The sequence below is a fragment of the Pongo abelii genome, chromosome 12 (assembly GCF_028885655.2).
Source record: "Pongo abelii isolate AG06213 chromosome 12, NHGRI_mPonAbe1-v2.0_pri, whole genome shotgun sequence".
Lineage (NCBI taxonomy): Eukaryota > Metazoa > Chordata > Mammalia > Primates > Hominidae > Pongo > Pongo abelii.
The window spans coordinates 69,716,637-69,738,266 of NC_071997.2; the positions used below are offsets into that span (position 1 = coordinate 69,716,637).

Sequence of the window (21,630 nt, forward strand, 5' to 3'; positions counted from 1 at the left end):
AGTGGACTTAGCACAGTTCTTTTATGAAGCAAGAAACTTTAAAAACATTCATGCAAATTCTGTCATAAGAAGAAATATGAAAGACTAACAAAGCCTGATAACTCTTTTTCACTTCCTAAAGTTACAAACACTACTGCTTTTTAGTACTAACTATAAATGCTTTCTGTGTATACTTTATCATTCATCCATTAAGGACTAAAACCTCACTTTAAACACAAGAACAAATAAACATGCAATCAAATGGTTTCATTAGGAAAAAGTCAGAATTTGATAATCATGTAATCATAATATAGCCATAAGATTTGGATTCTTGTTAATGAAAATAGACACAATTTTTAAAATTATTATTATTATTTTGAGACAGAGTCTTGCTCTGTTGCCTAGGCTGGAGTGCAGTGGCACGATCTCGGTTCACTGCAACCTCCACCTCCTGGGTTCAAGCGATTCTCCTGCCTCAGCCTCCTGGGTAGCTGGAATTACAGGTGTGTGCCACCAATGCCCGGCTAATTTTTGTAATTTTAGTAGAGACAGGGTTTCACTGTGTTGCCCAGGCAGGTCTTGAACTCCTGGCCTCAAGCGATCTGCCCACTTCGGCCTCCCAAAGTGCTGGAATTACAGGCGTGAGACACCACACCAAGCCTAAAACATTATTTCAGTAATAGCTATTTTTGTTTCATGAAGATATATCAAAATAGATTCTGAACCAGCCTCCTTTTATTTCTGTCATATTTGATTTTTTCTCTATTTAGGTTATACATACTGATATTTCTTGTTTCCACAGCTCACTGAGGAGGCACTGAAGTTTCTGTGTTTCAACCAGACTGACTGACTTGAGTTATTGCATTTAAAGGCACTTTGATAAAAATAACTATAGGCTTTGAAAGTTCTAATTTTTAAAATATTTGTGCTGGCTTAGTGGCTATTAAAAAATAACAGGCTTCAAATGATTCAAACATATGCATGCAATTCTGGGACTCCTGAGTAATGGGATGCACACATTCTTACTTGGGGTTTTATTAAAATGACCTTCTCAGTATGCATACCAGGACCCTTCATGAAGCAAAGCCAGAAGAGTCATTCCAAAACTTGCATGTAGTCCTGCATCACTCCTCGACAAAAAAGGGAGATTAATGTACAATTTCCAGTTTGTGAAGAAGATGAAAAAAATGATCTCATTTTGATTTGCCCATTTCAGAAGTGTTTGGTTTCTTATGCTTTTTCTGTGATTAGCCTGGGTAGGAGGAAAGGCAAAGTGATGAATGAAAGTTAAACATTGCCTGTTCTCATCTGTGGAAGCTAAAAAAAAAGTTGATCTCATAGAAGTGAAAAGTAGAACACAAGATACTAGAGGCTGGGAAGCATAAGAGAAAGAGGGGAATAGGGAGAGATTTATTAAAGGATACAACATTACAACTAAATAGAAGGAATAAGTTTTAGTGTTCTGTAACACTGCAGGATGACTGCATTTAATAATAACATGTAGTTTTAAATAGAAGGAGGATATTGAATGTTCCCAGTACAAAGCAATGATAAATGTTTGAGATAATAGTGAATTACCCTGATCTGATCACTATATTTATACGTATACAAAACATCACTATGTACCCCATAAAGATGTATCATTATGTGTCAATGAAAAAAAATTTTAATAAAATAAAATAAATGTCCAACACATAGAAGATACTCAGTAAATACTGATTTCCTCCCTTTCTGTTGCTTCTGAGGGGAGCACAGAGCGTATAACATTGCTGATTAAATTTACAAAGTGTAAGGAAGGAGATGGCATTAGTCTCTCACGCTATTGGAAATATCCAATTTTTACATCCAATATGAAATTACTTTATTCAGTAATTCTCTCTCAAACCAAAAATCAGAGCCCAAGAGAGATAATTCCTTATTAAAAATCTACTACTGGCTATATCATTTTGCTGCTTTTGTGAGAGTTAAGTTCCAGTGAGAAAGAAAGCTGAGGAATCTTTTCCAGAGTCTACTTTTCTGTGAAAGTCCCTCTCTTCTTTCAAAAGCAGGCACGTCTGATATTTTATGTACTTATCCAGTATGGTAAAGAAGCCATCTATCAGCTCATTTCACTTGAAAACTTTGACAGTAACTACTTTGGGACTGACTCACTCTTGCTATCTTTCTTTCAATCTATTCAACCTCGTACTTTATAAGGACACACTAACTCTTGTCTCCTTGATCTTTTCACAGCAGGTCTGTGCAGATTCTGGAATCTTTAGCAGTATCTTTAAAGGAATATCTTTTTTCTTTGTATTGGAACCCTTACAAACCATTTCATAGAACATAGCTGGACTCTGGTACTTAGATTGGCACATCAATCCATAAAAAAAAATTGGGAGAGTTCACTGAGAAATTGATATGTCAAATTACAACGCATTTGTATTGAACCTAGATAGAAATACCTAGAAAATTAGGCAAATAATAAGTGGCTACTTGGAATTCCTAAATAGCTTATACTTCTACACAGATGGGAAACCCATCTATTACAACCCACCTATAGATTATCTGGGAACTTCAGACTTCTGCTAGTACAACTGGGATTTTCTACATCTCTTTCGTACTACTAGAAGACTTCACATAGGTGACCAAGGGAGATGAGCTCAAGGCAAAACAGTTTCTGAAATTTATTATTTCCAATATTCAAAATGAAGGTTTTCTACCTCCTTCCATCAATAGGAAAAATGCCTTTGGGTTTGAAGAAGAAAGACAGTATTTAAATAAAAAGTTTACTTTCATCCTATAAATTAAAGGGGAAATGATCATAGAAAGACAGTGTTTAGAACTGGCAGGGATCTTAGAGAATATTTAATTCAATTCTCCTGTTTAAGAATAAAGAAAAAGAGACCTGGGGAGGATTTATGTCTGCTTCAAGTCAAAACAGCTGAAGACAGGAGGTAGCATTAAGTGGTGGAAAGAGCGTAGACTTTGGGTTGGCAGTGTGGATTTGAATACAGCTCTTTTAGTTACCAGTTGAATGGTTTCTTTATATATAAAGTGGGGATATTAGGGCCTGTCTTTAGAGTTGTTATGAGAAGTAAATGATGTAACTTATGTAAAGTACCTAGAACACTTACTGGTACATAGTAAGTGCTTGACAAATATTTATGTCACTAAAGGAACCCAAAGCAGGGTGTTTTGACAACTTTTGTACACTGCACTGCACTGTTAATACAGCTGGCCAAAAGGATTCAAACATGCATTTAAAATAAGAGATTCCAAATGAAATAAATGGTGTGCAATATTAAATAATGTTTTTAAAACATTCACTTACCATTAATGCAAGCAATACCCAGTCCTTTTCAGGTGAAATAAAATGTTCCACTTTTCTCAGTGGTTTTAGCTGTTTTCAGATACACACAGCTCAGTACAAAGAGATGACACAAGGGACTTTTTATCTGCATTGCAGAGAGCAATACAGTGATAATTTGCATCGGAACTTGCCGTTAGCTCCATATGGCATGTATTCATCATTTAGTGGGTTCAGTGCCCTATCTTTAGAGCTTCAGTGATCAGGACAGAAATTGCCCACTTATTTATGCTTGGCTGGACTGAATATAGGGAGAGGAAGAAGTGCAGGGAAACACCACTCCCTACAAGACTTGGCTCTGGAATTAGGAGTAAAGCATTAACACTAACTTGTCGAGCAATAGCTGCTTCTGTCCTGAAGAGTAGGCAAAATGCAGATGATATACGGTGTATTATTTATGGGTTGCAATCATGCATGTTATTCTTGTCTGTCCCACAAAGGACCTGTGGTTTAATGTAGAGCTGTCTTCCTTTTGTTCAGCACAAAGCCTCACTCACACTGGGCAAGTGGGCATTTCCAATGGCATGTGATCACTTGGTTTGTATGAGCAACAGGAGAAGTTGCTCTCAAAAGTCAAACTAGGAATTAACCCACTCCCTTCCCATACGCCTCCCTCAGAAAGGAGAAATGGAGAGAATACTATTTTTTTTTTGTCCTTATTGAAAGTAAAGTGACAAAGGGTTTTCTCTCCCATTGGAAAGTTAAAGAATCAGTCCCTTTTATACAAAAAGAATTTTGATTTTTCTTCAATTTGTTGCTCTAAAAGATTACATAAATCTTTCAAGCTGAAGATTCTGGTTTTATATTCATTAGTAATCATGATGATGATCTCAGTGATGAGAAGAAGGGAATTCTGAAAACTACTCCCTCCTCCCCAACCCCCAATCACTGTAATAAGCATATATTTAGCTCTAGCATTCTAACACTGGAGCAAAAGGTGCTGCCGCTTGTAAGCTCTGGACTGTGAACAGAGATTATGGTCTGATGTGAGTTGAATTGTGCTCCCCCCATCAAATTCATATATCAAAGTCCTAACCCCTAGTACCTCAGAGTATGACTTTATTTGAAAATAGGGTTGTTGCAGATGTAATTTGTTAAGATGAGGTCGGTAGGTGGACCCTAGTCCAATATGACTGATGTCCTTATCAAAAGTGGACACTGGGACACAGACACCCACAGAGAGAGAACACCATGTGAAGATGAAGGCACAGACTTGGGTGTTGTCTCTATGAGCCATCAAACCAACAGAAGCTGGGGGAGGGGCATGAAACAGATTCTCCCTCATAACCCTCAGAAGGAACCAACAATGCTGATACCTCCATCTCAGACTTATTTTTTTCTATTTTTATTATATATTGACAAATTATAGTTGTATATATTTATGGGGTACAAAGTGATGTTACAATTTATAAATACAATGTGGAATGATTAAATCAAGCTACTTAATATATCCATTACCTCAAATATTTATCTTTTTTGTGATGAGAGAGCATTTGAAATTTATTCTCTTAGTGATATTGTAATGTACAGTACTCAATTATTAGCTATATTTTGGAGACTGTCCAATATACCTTGTAAAAAATCAAACTTATTCCTTCTATCTAACAGTTCTTTACGCTTTGACTCTCATCTCCCCATTCCCCCTAGCACCCCCAGCCTCTGGTAGCCACTGTTCTGCTCTCTGCTTCTGTGAGTTTAATTGTGTTGGATTCCACATATAAGTGAGTCCATCTCAGACTTCTAACCTCCAGAGCTGTGAGACAACAAATTTCATTGTGTAAGTCACTCAGTTTGTGGTACTTTGTTATGGCTGCCCTTGCAAACTAATACATAAAACATTCTCTCTTTCTTTTCCTCTCTCCCTCCCTTCCTGTCTCCCTCCTTCCCTTCTTTTCTTCCTTCTTTTTCTGGTGGACTTCATAGAAAAGGAGGCTGGAAGATAGGAATATAATTTTCCTTCTAAGCCATTGATGGGCTTTAATATTTTTTAGCATGAAAAAATACAAATGATTGTTTTAAAGCACATCCACACCTTATTTTGACAAATGCTGGTAATAATGGGCAAAAGGGGTTGCCCCAAAGAACACACATGCTAGTGCCCGCTTCATGTGCTTAAAATCAAATCCACGGCTCCTAAAACTCAATGGCTTATTTCAGGCCTTTAAAGAATCCTAATTTTACCCTTGTTTTTCCCACTTTGGCTTTTTCCCTTCCTTGAAGAACTGACTTTTCAACTTGCTGAAAAGGTTTACTTTGCCCAGACCTATTTACTCACCTCCAAAATGGAACAGAAGCAGTGTTCTACTATCTCTCCTTCTTTCCCAAGGAGTAATTTTACCTCCCCTACTCTACCCCCATCCCTTCACTCAGAAAGGAGTCTACCTCTCTTTAATACTTATTGTCACATCTCTTTTCTCCCCATTGCTATGTGAAGGATATATTTCCAGGACCATTGCTTGGCATTATATTTGCTGTTCTAAGGGCTTCTTTCTCAATAATACAGCACCAAGGTCACTGACACTTGTAGCTGAACATCTGTGCACACCCATATACTCTCACAGAGTTGTCCTTTGTTTCCTAAGATGATGATACTATAATATAATAAACTCCAATGTGTGTGCACTTGCACTTGATCAGGCCACTGTGAGAACATGGGATCTTCTTTTGCAAAGTGTGCCTGACACCTATTCTTGGACTAAAGACTATCCAGACCCCAGAACTGCTTGATATTTTTAGAGCTGCTGCATCCTCATCCATGGTGGTGAGCCTGAAGCTTCAGTTCATAACAACAAACTCTGGTCCTGCAGCTGCCTGGGTCTGTGGGCTCTAGCAGTTCCACAGCCATCCATGGTGTCACCACATTTCTTGAGCTGTTCTAGGCAAGTAGACATCTGTGGTTTTGCCCACCTGACATTAATTCCCCTTCTTTCCTAGTTTTTCCACTTTCTGTGTAGTTTAGGTGCTGACCTTCCTTACTCATCTTTTTTTTTTTTTTTTTTTTTTTTTGAGATGGAGTCTTGCTCTGCCACCCAGGCTGGAGTGCAGTGGCGCGATCTCAGCTCACTGCAACCTCCGCCTCCCGGGTTCACACCATTCTCCTGCCTCAGCCTCCCAAGTAGCTGGGACTACAGGCGCCCACCACCACGCCTAGCTAATTTTTTGTATTTTCAGTAGAGATGGGGTTTCACCATGTTAGCCAGGATGGTCTCGATCTCCTGCCCTCGTGATCCGCCCACTTCAGCCTCCCAAAGTGCAGGGATTACAGGCGGAGACACCGCGCCCGGCCTACTTACTCATCTTTAGGTCTCTACCATTAGTGAAAGAAAGGGCACATGACCCAAGCCAAGACAATGAAATTCAATTTAGGAACTTATGATAAAATTGCTGGGAAAGAGTATTGTCTCCGTTTGACTTGAAACTGGGAGAATGTAAACCTGGAGCTTCTGGGGGATGCCAGGCAGAGGAAATGTGAGAACGAAGCCAAGCTGAGAGATAGAGAGATCAAGGTGGGATAGGAAGGTGGGACCGTTGTTTTGACAGTATCTGCCTCCTTGGAGCCAGCTAAGCCTAAAATTTTCAGTTATTTAAGCCAATAAATTCCCTTTGCTTAGGCCATTTTGAGATAAATTTTCTGCTGCTTGCAATTGAAAGCATCCTAATATAGCCATTTTTTCTTCTGGCCTTTCTTGTGTCTTCTACCTCTTGCTTAACATGTAATAGTTATTTTAATTTGTGTGTATTAAATTTACATGTTTAGCCATTTCATAACTGTGTTGGGATGAACTTCACTTCAATGTCAGTGAGTGGAGGGTCCAGTGGGCTTACTGTTACTAATCTTATTCTTTGACTTGGAGAATTTACAGTTGGTTGATAATGAAAATTTTCTCCAAAATCCAGCAATGTTTTGTCCTAGAGTCAGGCAGTATAGCTGCTCAGAAGGTCAGAAATCATCAGAACTTGTTATGGGCTTATGACCTCGTTAAGAGCTCAATATTGTGCTGGTACCATCTATCTGTCAGGTTCTTAAATGTCAAGATGATCTTGGTTTATTTCTAGACTTTGTCAATCAGTTTATCACATGCTATCTGCAAAATAGAACCCAATGATATCCTCATTCCAGGCTGAGTATAGGATTTTCTTGGGGCAAGCTAGTATGCAACTTTGGTTGTGTAGCTGCTATAAAAACTGTTCGCAGATGGTTATAATGAACAAAAAGGACAATATATTGGAAAATATGACCATTAATCCAAAGGTACTAGAAAAGCTGCTTCCTAGAACTTTCCAAGCAAGAGAAAAGAAGACAATGACAACGATCACCACTTAAATAGTATCTATTCCCACTGACAGTGAAGGACACACAGACCCCTGATTTATAAGCTCCCTTATTTATCACTTTTTATAACATACCCTACTAAAGAATTAAATATCTTTTATTTCATATCTTAAATTGGAAAGTCCTCTGCTGCCATAGAGTTTGATTTCCCTGACAATGTAGGCATGTCCTCCACATCCTTCCTAAATGGCTATCCAGCCTCCTTCTGAATGTCAAAATATCTCCAGGGATTGAGGTCTCTGTCCATTGAAGGCAAACTCATTTTTACAGAAAGGATTCCCTTGTGCTGAGCCACGGCCTCTCTCCTCTAACTTTAGAGCACCAGAATTTTACTTAGGGGAACTTAGAGTTCATTCAATTCAACAACTTCATTTTGTGCCCAGTGATCTGCCTTCCAGAACAGAGTATCTAATCATCTCCTCTGTAATGGCTCTTTCCAATATTTTATGACAGCATTTGTGTTCTTTCCATCACACTTTTTCTCTGGGATAAATACACTCAGGTGCTTCACTCCTTCCTTACCCTGACCCAAGTTCCCTAACTTCTTGACTTCTAATTCCCCCTTATGATATGATACGGTCTCCCATGATATTCCACTAGTATTCATGCAGAAGCTACATTATTTCCTTCCAGGTGCAAAACTAAAAAACAGGGGGAAAAACATTTTTCAGTATTTTATACCCATAATAGTTTTAGCCTCCCGAACACAACAGGGTTGGCTATAAATGGCCTGTCAATGTTTCTGGCAAAGCCAGATTTTCTACAAATAAATTTGTCAGGCTTCAGATCGTCAAGCCTCTCAATAATATGGGATTGTGCTATTGCAAGCCTCTTTAGCAGTTTGACTTAGACCACTGCTTAGTCATTTCAGTCATGCTATCTTACATGTATTCAGGTTTTTTTTTTGAGGTATATATATATATATATATATATATATATTTTCTTTTTTTTTTTTTTTTTTTTTTTTGAGCTGGAGCTTTGCTCCATCACCCAGGCTGGAGTGCAGTGGCGTGATCTCAGCACACTGCAACCTCCACCTCCCGGGTTCAAGAGATTCTCCTGCCTTCGAGTAGCTGGGATTACAGGTGGCCACTACCATGCCTGGCTAATTTTTATATTTTTAGTAGAGATGTGGTTTTACCATGTTGGCCAGGCTGGTCTCAAACTCCTGACCTCAGGTGATCCACCTGCCTCAGCCTCCCAAAGTGCTGGGATTACAGGCATGAGCCACCACGCCCGGCCGTTTTTTGTATATTTATAAAGTATTTTCATTCCTATCTTGTTTGATATTCAAAAACTGAATACAAGTAAGATTACTCTCCTTTCCTCCCAGTATGATAGGGTAGGAAAGCTACCATGCTGGAAGGAAAGCAGGGCAATGTGTTATTTTCTTCACTTTGCAGATGATGCTCAATGACTCCCCCAAAGTTAGGTTCTAACGAGTTGGTAGTAGAGATAGGACTTATATCCCACAAATCTTGACTCTCAGATTGCTGTCTTGTTTTCTGTATAGCTACTGTCCTTTGTCACTAAATAGCCTCATATTCTGTCTAGACAACACTACTGCTTGAGCAGCTCTCTGAAAGGGAGTAAACTTAGGACCTGCCACCTGTCAGCTGCTACCTGGTGGACCACTCCTAGAAGAACCCATATTTCTGACTATTAGAGTCCAGTGATCTCATTAGATTCCAAGGCTTTATTCTCTTCCCTCCTGTTTTATGCAAAACTGATTTTGAAATGAGCAAACACTGCAATGCAACAATAATTTTTAAGTGCTCACCTTCCCTTTTCCCCCCTCCCCACTTCAATCTGCTGATGGGAATCAGAAGTTCAATTTATCAAACATTGCAAGAAAAGGCAAGATAAGTTTTAAGTCATAAGCTAACAGTGAGTAATGATTAAAAAGAAAAATAAAACTCATTACCTGTAGGACTCCTACTCACTTTCTCCTTTGCCTCTGGTAATTCACTTATCTTTAGATTCAATAACTTGAGGAACAGGGGAGGGTAGAACAGTGTGAGGGATGAGGGTGAAGCCAAGGGGCACTGAAAATGAGAGGGGAGGAACTCTGCATTCAAATTGGAGACATGTTGTTCCAGGCAGTCTTTGTATAGGAGTAGCTCTCCAGCTAAAAATAGAACTTTCCTTTCCTACATGGTGATCTCCCCTTAACTCAGTGAAAGAGTTCATGTAGAAGACATAAGGTTGGATAATGTTTTCCTTTTAGATTCTTCTTCCCGGATTGATAAACAATTATAATGGAAGGACAAATCCCTCAACATTTGGGAGAAAAGTTTCCTTAAGTTCCTTTACCTGAATTTGAATGGGAGAGTTGGGGATTAACATGCTAAGTATGCTCTAGATAAACGCTCAGATGAAGCATGCCTTGCCCTTTCACCTTAGGTCTGCCAAGCCCAAAATATAGCTCAAGACTCAGCTTAGCTGTGGTTTTGCTCCAGGCCTCTAAACACTTGGCACAACACACCTCGTTGGTGATGGTTTGGGATTTAACTTTGAAGTCAAGTGGTTACTTAATTAAATGATCCAAATCCTTGTGTAGACTAATAGCCAATGCCATTTTATTCTTTAAAAAATGTTTTTTGCCAACTTTTAGACTTTGTACTAAGAGTCTGTCTTAAGTCTTTTATTACCATTGAGAAATTTGCAACTATTTTTTCCCCAATAGTAAAGGGGCATGAAATTTTCTAAGATCCTTGCTTCAGGTACTAGATGCCTACTAGGACCTTAGAACAAGAAACTGGAATATTAGGAGAGCCAATTATGGGGGTGGGGAGAGAGAAAAGATAGGTGGCAAACAAAAATAATCTAAAAGAAAATATAAATGCTAAACTGATGATTACAGAAACAAAAAAGTGCTAAAATTAATCAGGTACACATACCAGTGATGTCATATTTGCAGGGGATAAGGAAAAACGAATCAACCGGATTTTAGGTTAATGTCCTCTTGGCTTTCTGGAGAGGCTATGGTATTGTCAAGCTTATGGTATTTATGCGAGTTATAAAAACAGCAGAACTATCCAAGAGATTTCTGGATTCCTGAACTGACTATAGGTGTGATATTGATGTTAAAGTTTAGTCAATTTTCCATTATTTGGGGATCAATAAACCAGTTTAAATTGTTGTGGGAGGTCAAATTTTAAAAAGATACTATTTGCTTTAGATTATGCTGATAAAATACAAAGCATAGGCTATGGAGTCCAAGCTTTTGGGGCTTGGAGTCCAGGCTGTATCTTACTAGCTGAGCTGCCTTGAGTGAGTCATTTGGCCTCTCTAAGACTCAGGGTTCTCTGTATTAAAATTACTTTAATATTTGGGAATGATAGTAAGAGGAGTTAAAAATAAAACAAAATAAATTAAAATTACTCTAACATGGCTTTAAAATAATTTAAAATAATAATTAAGGATAAGAAAAAATTCTGAATAAGAAATGGGTTATAAAAAAGACGAAGTATTTGTTTTTAGTAGATATACATGTAATAAAAATGTAGAGCAGTAAATATATAAAAGGTAGGACAAAGGTCAATAGATATTTGGGTATAGGGATATTTATTTCTGTTTTAACTTTTGTGGATTTTCTGAATTTTTCTTCTGACCATGTATTAATGATGTTGAGAAATTTTTAAAATTATAACTTTTAATAATAAAGACCAGATCCTGAAAAAATATGAGTTGAATAATAACACCTGTTTTGGAACTCCAATAAGCTAATGTATATGAATACAGTTTATAAACTCTAAAGTACTAATTACTGTTATAATTCTCTCATGCTGGCCCTAGGTTATAAATCAAAAGGGGAAATAAAACACACCCTATAAAAGCTTCTGCACAGCAAAGGAAACATTAACAAAGTGAAGAGACAACCCACAGAATGAGAGAAGAGATTTGCAAACTGCTCATCTGACAAGGGATTCATAACAAGAATATAAAAAGAACTCAGACAACTCTATAGGAAAAAGTCTAATAATCCTATCAAAAATGGACAAAATATTTGAATAGACATTTCTCAAAAGAAGATATACAAATTGCAAACAGGTATATGAAAAAATTTTCAACATCATTGATCACCAGAGAAATTCAAATCAAAACTACAGTGAGATATAATCTTACACCAGTTAAAATGGCTTTTATCCAAAAGTCAGGCAATAACAAATGCTGGTGAGGATGTGGAGAAAAGGGAACAGGTACGCTGTTGGTGGGAACATAAATTAGTACAACCACTGTGGAGAACATTTGGAGGTTCATCAAAAAAACTTAAATAGAGCTACTATATGATCCAGGAATCCCACTGCTAGGTATATACCCCAAAGGAAGGAAATTAGTATATCAAAGAGTTATCTGTACTCCCATATTTATTACAGCAGTGTTCACAATAGCCAAGATTTGGAAGCAACCTAAGTGTCCATCAACAGATGAATAAAGAAAATGTGGTAGTTAATCACAATGGAGTACTATTCAGCCAAAAGAAAGAATGAGATCCTGTTATTTGCAACAACATGGTTGGAACTGGAGGTCATTATGTTAAATGAAATAAGCCAGGAACAGAAAGACAAACTTTGCATGTTCTCACTTATTTGTGGGAGGTAAAAATTAAAATAATTAAACTCATAGAGAGTATAAGGATGGTTACCAGAGGCTGCAAAGGGTAGTGGGGTAGGTGGGGGGAAGTGGGGATGGTTAATGGGTACAAAAAAATAGAAAGAATGAATAAGATCTAGTATTTGTTAACATAACAGTGTGACTATAGTAAAAAATAATTGTACATTTAAAAATAACTAGAAGAGTATAATTGGATTGTTTGTAACACAAAGGATAAATGCTTGGGGTGGTGGACACACTTACCTGACATGATTATTACACACTGCATTCCTGTATCAAAATATCTCATGTAACCCACACATATTTACACCTGTTGTATACCCACAAAAACTAAAAATTAAAATTAAAAAATTTTAAAACCAACATGCTTGGGGGTGGGGAAATGGCAATGAATATTACTTTTACTATATTTCCCTTTTCTTACTTCACCTGGGTCTTTGAAATGCTGTATTCATCTACTGTTTTGGCTTTATTCGTCAAAGGTTTTTTGTTTGTTTGTTTGTTTTGAGACAGGCTTGCTCTGTCAACCTGGCTAGAGTGCAGTGACACAATCACAGCTCAGTGCAGCCTCAACCTCCCCAGTTCAAGTGATCTTTCTCTTTCCCCTTGCCCCCCAGCTCTACCTGTCCCGCCCTGACCACTGCGAGTATCTGGGACTACAAGAATGTGCCACCATGCCCAGCTAAGTTTTAAATTTTTTGTAGAGACAAGGTTTCACTATGTTGCCCAGGTTAGTCTTGAACTCCTGGGCTCCTGCCTTGGCCTCCCAAAGTGCTGGCATTATAGGCATGAGGCACCACACCTGGCTATCTTTCAAAGGCTTCTGTATTAGAGATCTTTATCCCTCATGCTCATGTTAAGAACTGAGAAAAACAATGATTGCTGTAGACTTGCTCATCCATAACTTAAGGAAGCAAGTTATGGCACTTGGCCATAGCCCTTGGGAATTTAAATTCCACTGACCGGTGGAGGCCCTTTGAAAAAAAAAAGTAATATGGTTTCTGCCTGCTTTTCCAGCAAAACAATGGCTTGGTCTTTTGTGGCTTGATAAATCCCTAGAAAACGAAAATAATAAAGCTTATACAATTTGACAACCCCCATGTGGGAATTTCCCAGCTACACAGTCCCGCAGGATCATGGCTCGTGTGTCAAAGACACAGGCTAACCTGTGGCTTTATTCATACCAAATAAACAGTCCCCCAGAGTGAATCAAATTAGGTAACCATCACTGGCCATTTTTTAAATGTAAATTCTGAAAGGAATATGGCAATTCAGTCAGCAAAAATGTGTTTGTGAAATAAAGCACAATGTCAGTTCATCTCCCTCAGTAGTTACTAGGCAAGAAACTGAAATGAGTAACTTTTAATAGCCGAATGAAATATTTTACATCTGTATCTTCAGTGATATCTTACTAGTCATTAAGGTTTACTTTAAGACAATTATCACTGTATAAAATGGGACATGTACAATGATTAACTACGGTGTAAAGCTTATAAGAAAGTATTCATAACCATGCTTTTTGAAGAAGGCAGCTCTATTTTGGCCTGCTTAATTAAGGATAGATTCATAACCATGCTTTTTGAAGAGGGCAGCTCTATTTTGGCCTGCTTAATTAAGAAACTTTAAATTCTTAATAATAACGAGGCTGGGTGCAGTGGCTCACGCCTGTAATCCCAGCACTTTGGGAGGCCAAGGCTGGCTGGCTACTTGAGCTCAGAAGTTCAAGCCCAGCCTGGGCAATATGGTGAAACCCCTTCTCTACCAAAAAATAAAAAAAATTCGTGGGCCATGGTGGTACGCACCTGTGGTTCCAGATACTTGGGAGGCTTAAGTGGGAGGACCGCTTGAGTCCAGGAGGTGGAGGCTGCAGTAAACCAAGATTGCGCCACTGCACTCCAGCCTGGGTGATAAAGTCAGAACCCATCTCAAAATAATAACAACAATAATAATAATAACCACACAATTTCCTTCTGCATGAATTCAAACTCAAAGATTCCCAGGACAGGAAGATACTTCTCCATGGGTTCTTCCTTCTATGTGGCCTTTTTTTGCAGCATTGAAAATTTTTTTCTTGGGAGTATTTCAAGAAACAGAAGAAAGGCCTTATTTTGTCCCTAGGCTTCCTTTTTTCCCCATGTTCTAACTTTGCCAAAAATAGAAACACACTATTTGGCTCTCCTCAAAGTTTCAACTATTTCAATGCCTTTTCAATATCCTTAGCATATTCAGCCATTTTCTGTGGTTGGGAGCAGGAGGTTATCACCTTCAGTATATTCACAAAAAAGCAGTACTCTAGGACTTTCTGGAGTACCTCAAGGGCCATGACTTGCACATATAGACACTTTAAAGTCACTTAGTAAAATGCATTCTGTAGAGGCAGATGAATTACAAACAGGTTCCTCTTCCCTGGCACTAGGGTTCATGGTCAGTGAAGGACAGCTGGGCTTTAACACTTACCTGGAGGGGCACTTTATCACAGGGCACAGACTACCCTACAGGCTACTCTGGAGACATGCTCACTTTTAATGGCTCCTTTCTAAGCATGCCTGAGGCCACAGTTACCTGAAAAGAGACTGTGGGCATCATTTCTTCAGCACCAGAAATCTCTCCAGTTTCTGCCTCCCAGGTTTCCTTCAAATGTTCACTCTTCTGTTCTCTCTAGTTCTCTCCATCCCACTGAAATGAACTCAAGTTCTCCCTCTCTGGCCAGTAATTCTCAAGCTTTTTTGACCAAGGCTAACCTAGGTCAGCAGAAAGCTCTTAAGACTTGGCTGGGTATGGTGGCTCACACCTGGAATCCCAGTGCTTTGGGAGACCGAGGCAGGAGAATCATTTGAGGCCAGGAATTTGAGATCAGCCTGGGCAACATAGCAAGACCCTGTCTCTAAAAATAAACATTAAAGAAAGGCTCTAAGACTCATATACTCCAGCCCTTCCTGCTTTTTTTCTCAAAGAATTATCTGATAACAATAAACTGTTGCTGCACAAACACACTTTGTGAGGATTGTGTGAATATCTGCTTTAGCAATATTGGTTCAGATGATTCCTCTGTGTACTACAATCCATATTTGGTTTAAAGTTTTATCATAGAAAACTTATAGGTCATAAATTGTGTCAACTTACACAGGCATCACTATCCTACTGTAGGGTTAACCAAACAACCCACTTCAAACAACATAGAGGGTGATGAAGGTAAATGAAATGTAATTTATAATTAAAAAGCAGGAATAGAAATCACCAAAAAGCACAACCAACTCGATACAGCGCTGATGCTAATATAAAGCAAACTTCCCCCAAATTGAGGATATTTCAACAATCTGCTCATGCATGTTTTTAGTGGGAGCTCTTCAAATATTGCCAAGTATTGCCTGGCAGCCAGGTGAATGCTCAGGTAAGCCCCCAGTAAACTCTAGTTATGTGCTAAATTTTTATTTATGAATATGAAATACTACTATTAACAACTCAGCAGTTATTAAGTAGCTTTTAGACACACACACACACACACACACACACACACACACATATGAAAATCTAGGTTATCAAGGACCATTTGCTAGTAAGATCCAAAGAAAAGATATATTTGGGGATGCTTCTAGAACATTAGGAGGATGCTTGTGGCCTACCAGTTCATACCTTGAAAATCACTGGTTAGGTGGTTGGCTTGGCTTTTTGATTCGGCTTCTTGAGATGCACAGTCACCTTTTCTGATTCTCACATTGCTGCTATAGGGGCATCCTAACCTTGTGTCCTAGCAAGCAACCCAGTTCTGCCATGACTTGGACCTCCAAATCCCCAGTCTCTCGCTGGAGTCTCTCTTTGGGGAGGGAGAGTCAGATGTTACCCACTAACTGGGGAGCCTCCCAGTTAACACCCTGGAGTATCTGTGATGACATAATGGGAGGCCTTGAGTGATACATGGTGGAGGGAAGTCAGAAGACCTGGTCACAGACCACCTCTGCCTTGCCAGCTGTTTGACAGCAGGCAAAGCACCTCAATTGTCAGCTCACATTTATCCTCCGAAAAATGAAAATACAGTCATGCACTGATAGCAACATTTTGGTCAGTCATGGACTGCATAATACAGTGATCCCATAAGATTATAATACTGTATTTCACTGTATCTCTTCTATGTTTAGATACACAAATATTTGCCATTGTGTTACATTTGCCTACAGTATTCAGTATACAAACATGCTGTATAGATGTGTAGCCATGGACTATACCATATAGCCAAGGTGGGTAGTAGGTTTGTGTGAGTACCCTCCATGATGTTTATAAAATGACAAATGGCCTAATGATGTATTTCTCAGGACTTATCCACATTGGTAAGCAAAGCATGACTGTAACAATACCAACCTCACAGATTTCTTGTGAAGATCAAATGAGATAATGTAAGTGATAAATAAATAAATCCATTTATAAAAGTATTATCTGTTATTGTTGCAGAGAAGAAATGTTCACGCAAGCATCTTGACTGTTCTGTTTACAAAGTATGCCTGAAATTAGGGTTGCAATCATTTATAATAATGACAAACAATTCAAACTTGTCAACCATGAAGGTCAAATTCAAAGACCGCACAGGCCCTACAAACTATTGAGAAAGAGTTGAGAATTCCTGATTCCGCAAGTACATGTCTCAGTGATCCTGAATCCCTTTCTTTTTTTCCTTCTCATGGCTTGGAGAGCAGGACTTAATTCAGGTTAATTCCAAACATCAGAAATGAAGGTTGGTTTTTTCTTTTTTCTTTTCCTTCATCTCACTTGAGTTTCAGAGCTCCAAGAGGACAGTGGCTGAAGAATGCTAGGAATTCTTCCTTCCACCCAGTCAGGAATGTGTCCTGCCTAGGGAACTTAGAAGGAATGTGAGGGCTGCCAGATAAGCCCCAGCACTTGAAACAGTCAGAGCAGGGGACTGTGGACTTATTACTGGAAAGAGCCCTCCTTTAGAATCAGGCCCTCCTCAACACCCCCAAGAGGCTGCTCTTAGGCTGACAGTAGAGGCCAGAGCTGGTGATGCAGGAATAACCTCTGCAGCCAGTAAGTGAAGAGACAGCTCAGCTGGATGTTTGAAACAAAGAACGGCAGTGTTTTTAGTCTTTGGGGAAAGTACATGGTCATGGTACACGGCAGAGGATTTTTTTTATTGCAGAGGATTTTTTAGATCAACACATATATGGGCTTGAACATGGGCTCTGCCATCTGCCAATTAGCTGCATGACTGGGGTTAGATACTCTGTGATAATAACAGCACCTACTTCGTATGGTTGTGGGCAAATTGAATAAAATAATGTACATAAAATACTTCTCACAGCGCCTCTCCATAATTTTGGGCTATAAAGCCTATTTTTACATGACTAACTTTTAAAGAGTCTTGATACCCTGCATTTATTCAAAGTGTTATAGTATACAATGTGTTTTCATATTTGTTACCTTCTTTTAATTGCATTAAGCAATGGTATAAACTTGAACACTCTTGGGATGGTTAGTAGATATGTTACTCTTTTGGAACAAATAATAAGATGTCAGCTTTGGCAGTTATCACAGCGCCTCATCTTAGCTCTTACCCACACCTTGCCCCTGTCACGGTTTTTTCAGGGAGCTGCCAGTCACAGGCAGGCTGCTTTTCTCAAGCACACTGGCATTGAACCAGTGTAGCCACTCTCACCCAGGAAATAGTGGGAGCTTGGAAGAAGTTGTTCTTAGAGGTCAGAGAGAGGCTCAAAGACTTCAGGGGTGCTGTCAGGTAGGGTTGCCCTTAAGCAGCCTCTGGAACAGCCAGCGTGCCTATCTGATCCCCTCAAGCCTGGGTCTCAAAGTTTCTCATGCGTTGGAGAAGATCTGCCCTGCACCATGCCCCTAACAGGGTTTTCCTTGCCTGCTGCTTTGCTTCTGCCAATATTCCCAGAAAAAGGGTTGGGGAGGCAGGACTCTATCTATCTTAACCCTTTCTTGTTCAGACAAGAACTCCTGGAACAATGTTGTTCTTCAGTGTGACCATGACATTTGGCATTCCTGAGGTCATGGCACTGCTTCACCTCCCTGGACCCTGAATTTGGACTCATACAATTAGATGGGACCTGTTGAGTCTTTCTATAGACTTGATCTTGGATTTTCAGCTTCCTCCTAGTGGGGATGAGGATGCAGTTCTGACCTATTGCCTAAAGCCACTATGAGCTTCCTGGAAACTCTTTCTTCCCCAGTCTAGGTCCCTCTGTAATATCAGCCATGGACTCTGGACATGGAGCCTCATGTCCAGCTGGGAGCAAATTTAATCCTACACTGACTGCCTTAATGCTTCTAGGGTGGTTCCTATATGCCATTTACCTCCCACTCTGTAAGTCTAAGAGAAATTTCATCCTTTATTGGTAGTAAGGACACATTGTTTTTTGGGGGGAAAACACATGAAACCATTGCTTTTATTGACCTTCTTGAATTTCTAAGAGCATGACAAGCTGGGACCACAGCTCTCTTGAGTTGGCACGGAGGCTAGTGAGTGAGAGCCAGGCCCAGTCTTGTGTGTAGGGGCTCAGGATGGAGTTTGGAGGAACTTTCCTGTATGAGAATCTGGACTTGGGACAAGGGTCTAAAGCAGGGTCTAAAGGATGCAGCCAGCTGTCTTATGGTGTGGTCTTTGCTAGTGAAAGGCAGAAGATATTCCAAGGTATGATTAGATTGGGGGTAAGGGATGAATGGAGGTTGCCTACATGTGGCCAGGCTCCAGACAGAAGGCTTGTTTATGGGAGCAGGATCCAGGCTGAATAGGTGAAGAGAGACAGAACACTAGGGCTCCCATTACTAGCTAAAGTTGTGAGCAGGGTCAGGCATTCAACAACACATTTTAAAATACAGCATCAGGCAAATGTATACCTGATGCTGAGAGAGTAGCTTGAGCACCAGTCTACATTTCTTCCTCATACACCCTCTCCTGATTATTTGTCTGCTTTGCCTGCCACTCATGACCATGATTTGTTTGCTGCCCCTCCTAAAATATTCAAACCCTGTACCTGCCTTCAGCTTTGCCTGACAACTACCCTCCACCCCACTCTACCTTTACTTCTCATCTCTGGATATAGTGTTTACTCTAGGATGTTCCATGTGCCCTAAACCCATCATTTCCCCCTCGAATCTACTGCTCCTCCAGTCTTCCCTGTTTTACTAACTGACACTGAAGCTAGAGAGCTGAGGGTTATCATAGTCTCGCTGTACCTCTCTATCCACCATGTGCATTATCACTCTGGTGATTAGCCCATCTCTATTCCACGATGCTCTTGGGCTGTGGTAGACATCACCAGTGCCTACCTATATCCAATTCTTCATTTCTTCCTGGGCACACAAGAGACTCTACTTCCTGACCTTCTTCCAGTTAGGCAGAGCTATAAGACTAGTTTGGGCCATTGAAATGTGAATGGAAATTCATTTATTATTACTGGTCTAAGGCAGTGAAAAGCTCTTTCTTGATTCTCTTTATCTGAGACTTTTCTCTTCTACTGTTGTGTTGAATGCAGAGATGTTATGTTGAGGTGGTAGAATCACCAAATCAAAGAAGCCTGGATAGCAGTCATGGAGGATGGCTGCCTTGGAGAGATGCTTAGACCTGCAGCAGATGCTGCATGATTAAGAAATAAACTTTTGTGTTAAGCCACTCAGATGGGATCATTTACTACCATAGCATAATCCAGTTCATCCTGACTAGTATAATCACGAAAGCCTGTTGATTTTACTACCTCATATTATTTCAATCAACTTCTCCTCTACAGTATCTCTGCTGCTGTAGCTCAGGACCTCAACATCTCCCACCAGGACTAGTGGAAAAGTTTTAAAACAGTCTCCTCACCTCCAGTTTGATATTCCTTGGACTCATTCTCCAGACACACTAGAATGGTCCTTGTATAATTCAAATCTAATCATGTATCTTGGGTTACCCTGCTTTGTTGGCTTCCTGACAGTGGCATGATGAATAGTGCCACATGACAGGGCTTCTCCCCAGCCAGCCTCATCTCCCATCTCTCATCTCCTTCCATTTTATAACCAGCAATACTCACATGTTTGTGATTTCCAGAATAATCCATGTTGTTTCATGCTTCCATGCCTTTGTTCATGCTGTTCCATTTATCTGAGATGTCTTTATATACCCTTCACTCTCTTCTTTGCCTGGCTAACTCCCATTCTTCCAGACTATGTTCTAAAACCACCTTTACTGAGAAGGTTTCCTGCTGGATTTAATATCGCTCCTTCATACTCTCATGGCATTATCTGCACACAAATGAACACATTATAGTGCATCTGATTATTGGTCTGTCTCCCCTGTAAGAGTACAAACTTGACTAGGTTGATACCGGTTAGACAGTGGGTGCTCAGTTGTAGGAAATGCTGAGGTAATGAGATTCAATGATGATGTGGACATTCAGGGATCATCTTTGGACACAGATCCCCAGGATGATGGACTGTGATGTACACCTGAAAGTTCTGGCCTGAGAGCTTCATCACTGAGGTGGGCCTCTAGGTCTGACAAGAGTGGGGCTGGAGGTTCTGACTTCATGACAAGCTTAACAAATGGTAGGCCCAAGGAATTATTAACTTTCTGCCCTAGTCAAGATTAGTTCAAGAACTGAAGAAATATTACATTGAATGGGAACTGTGAAGAGACATTACTTTGAGAAACAGGTAAGGCAGAAGCAGAAGAAAGAAGGTAGGACCTGATATAATTTTTTTTTTTTTTGAGATGGAGTCTTGCTCTGTCACCCAGGCTGGAGTGCAGTGGCACAATCTTGGCTCACTGCAACCTCTGCCTCCCAGGTTCAAGCGATTCTCCTGCCTCAGCCACCTGAGTAGCTGGGAATACAGGTGCCTGCCACCATGCCTGGATAATTTTTATATTTTCAGTAGAGACGGGGTTTCACCATGTGGGCCAGGCTGGTCTCGAACTCCTGACCTCAAGTCATCTGCCCACCTCAGCCTCCCAAAGTGCTAGGATTATAGGCATGAGCCACCGCACCCGGCCATAACCTTACAATATCATCAGCACGCTTTCTAGATTAGGCTTAGGGAGCAATCACACAGTTTGGCTTTCTTGAACTACTATAATAATAAATGCAGTAGATTCTTACTATTCCTGATAGGTATGTTCTATAAAGTCACTGAGAACACTGATTAGCAAATAGTGAGCCAACACCCCTAGGGAATATAGAGGATTAGATTCCTGCAAGCCTCTTGTCACATTTTTGTTAACCAATCAATACATAATCATGTTTTATGTGTGTTTCTGCTTAAAGATGCCTTGTTTACGTTAATATATATTGTTGATTAACATGGAACTCATGGCCAACAACACCATAACTCATGCCTGAACAAA

The 21,630-nt window shown here is 39.8% G+C and overlaps 1 protein-coding gene across 26 annotated transcripts in view; it reads right to left on the reverse strand.

Annotated features, from left to right (window-relative positions):
• Nucleotides 1-16,161, reverse strand: part of EHBP1 (EH domain binding protein 1) — a 375,583-nt gene extending 359,422 nt beyond the window's left edge. For 18 of the 26 annotated variants that reach the window (XM_054547505.1, XM_054547504.1, XM_024242302.2 and 15 more), the window contains exon 1: nucleotides 15,912-16,136. The gene's annotated coding sequence lies outside the window, so the exon portion shown is untranslated. Of the gene's footprint in view, nucleotides 1-14,080; nucleotides 14,179-15,911 lie in introns of all 26 variants that reach the window. The other 8 variants (XM_054547488.1, XM_054547476.1, XM_054547498.1 and 5 more) reach the window with 5 other exon arrangements.
• Between the last annotated feature and the right edge of the window lie 5,469 nt (nucleotides 16,162-21,630).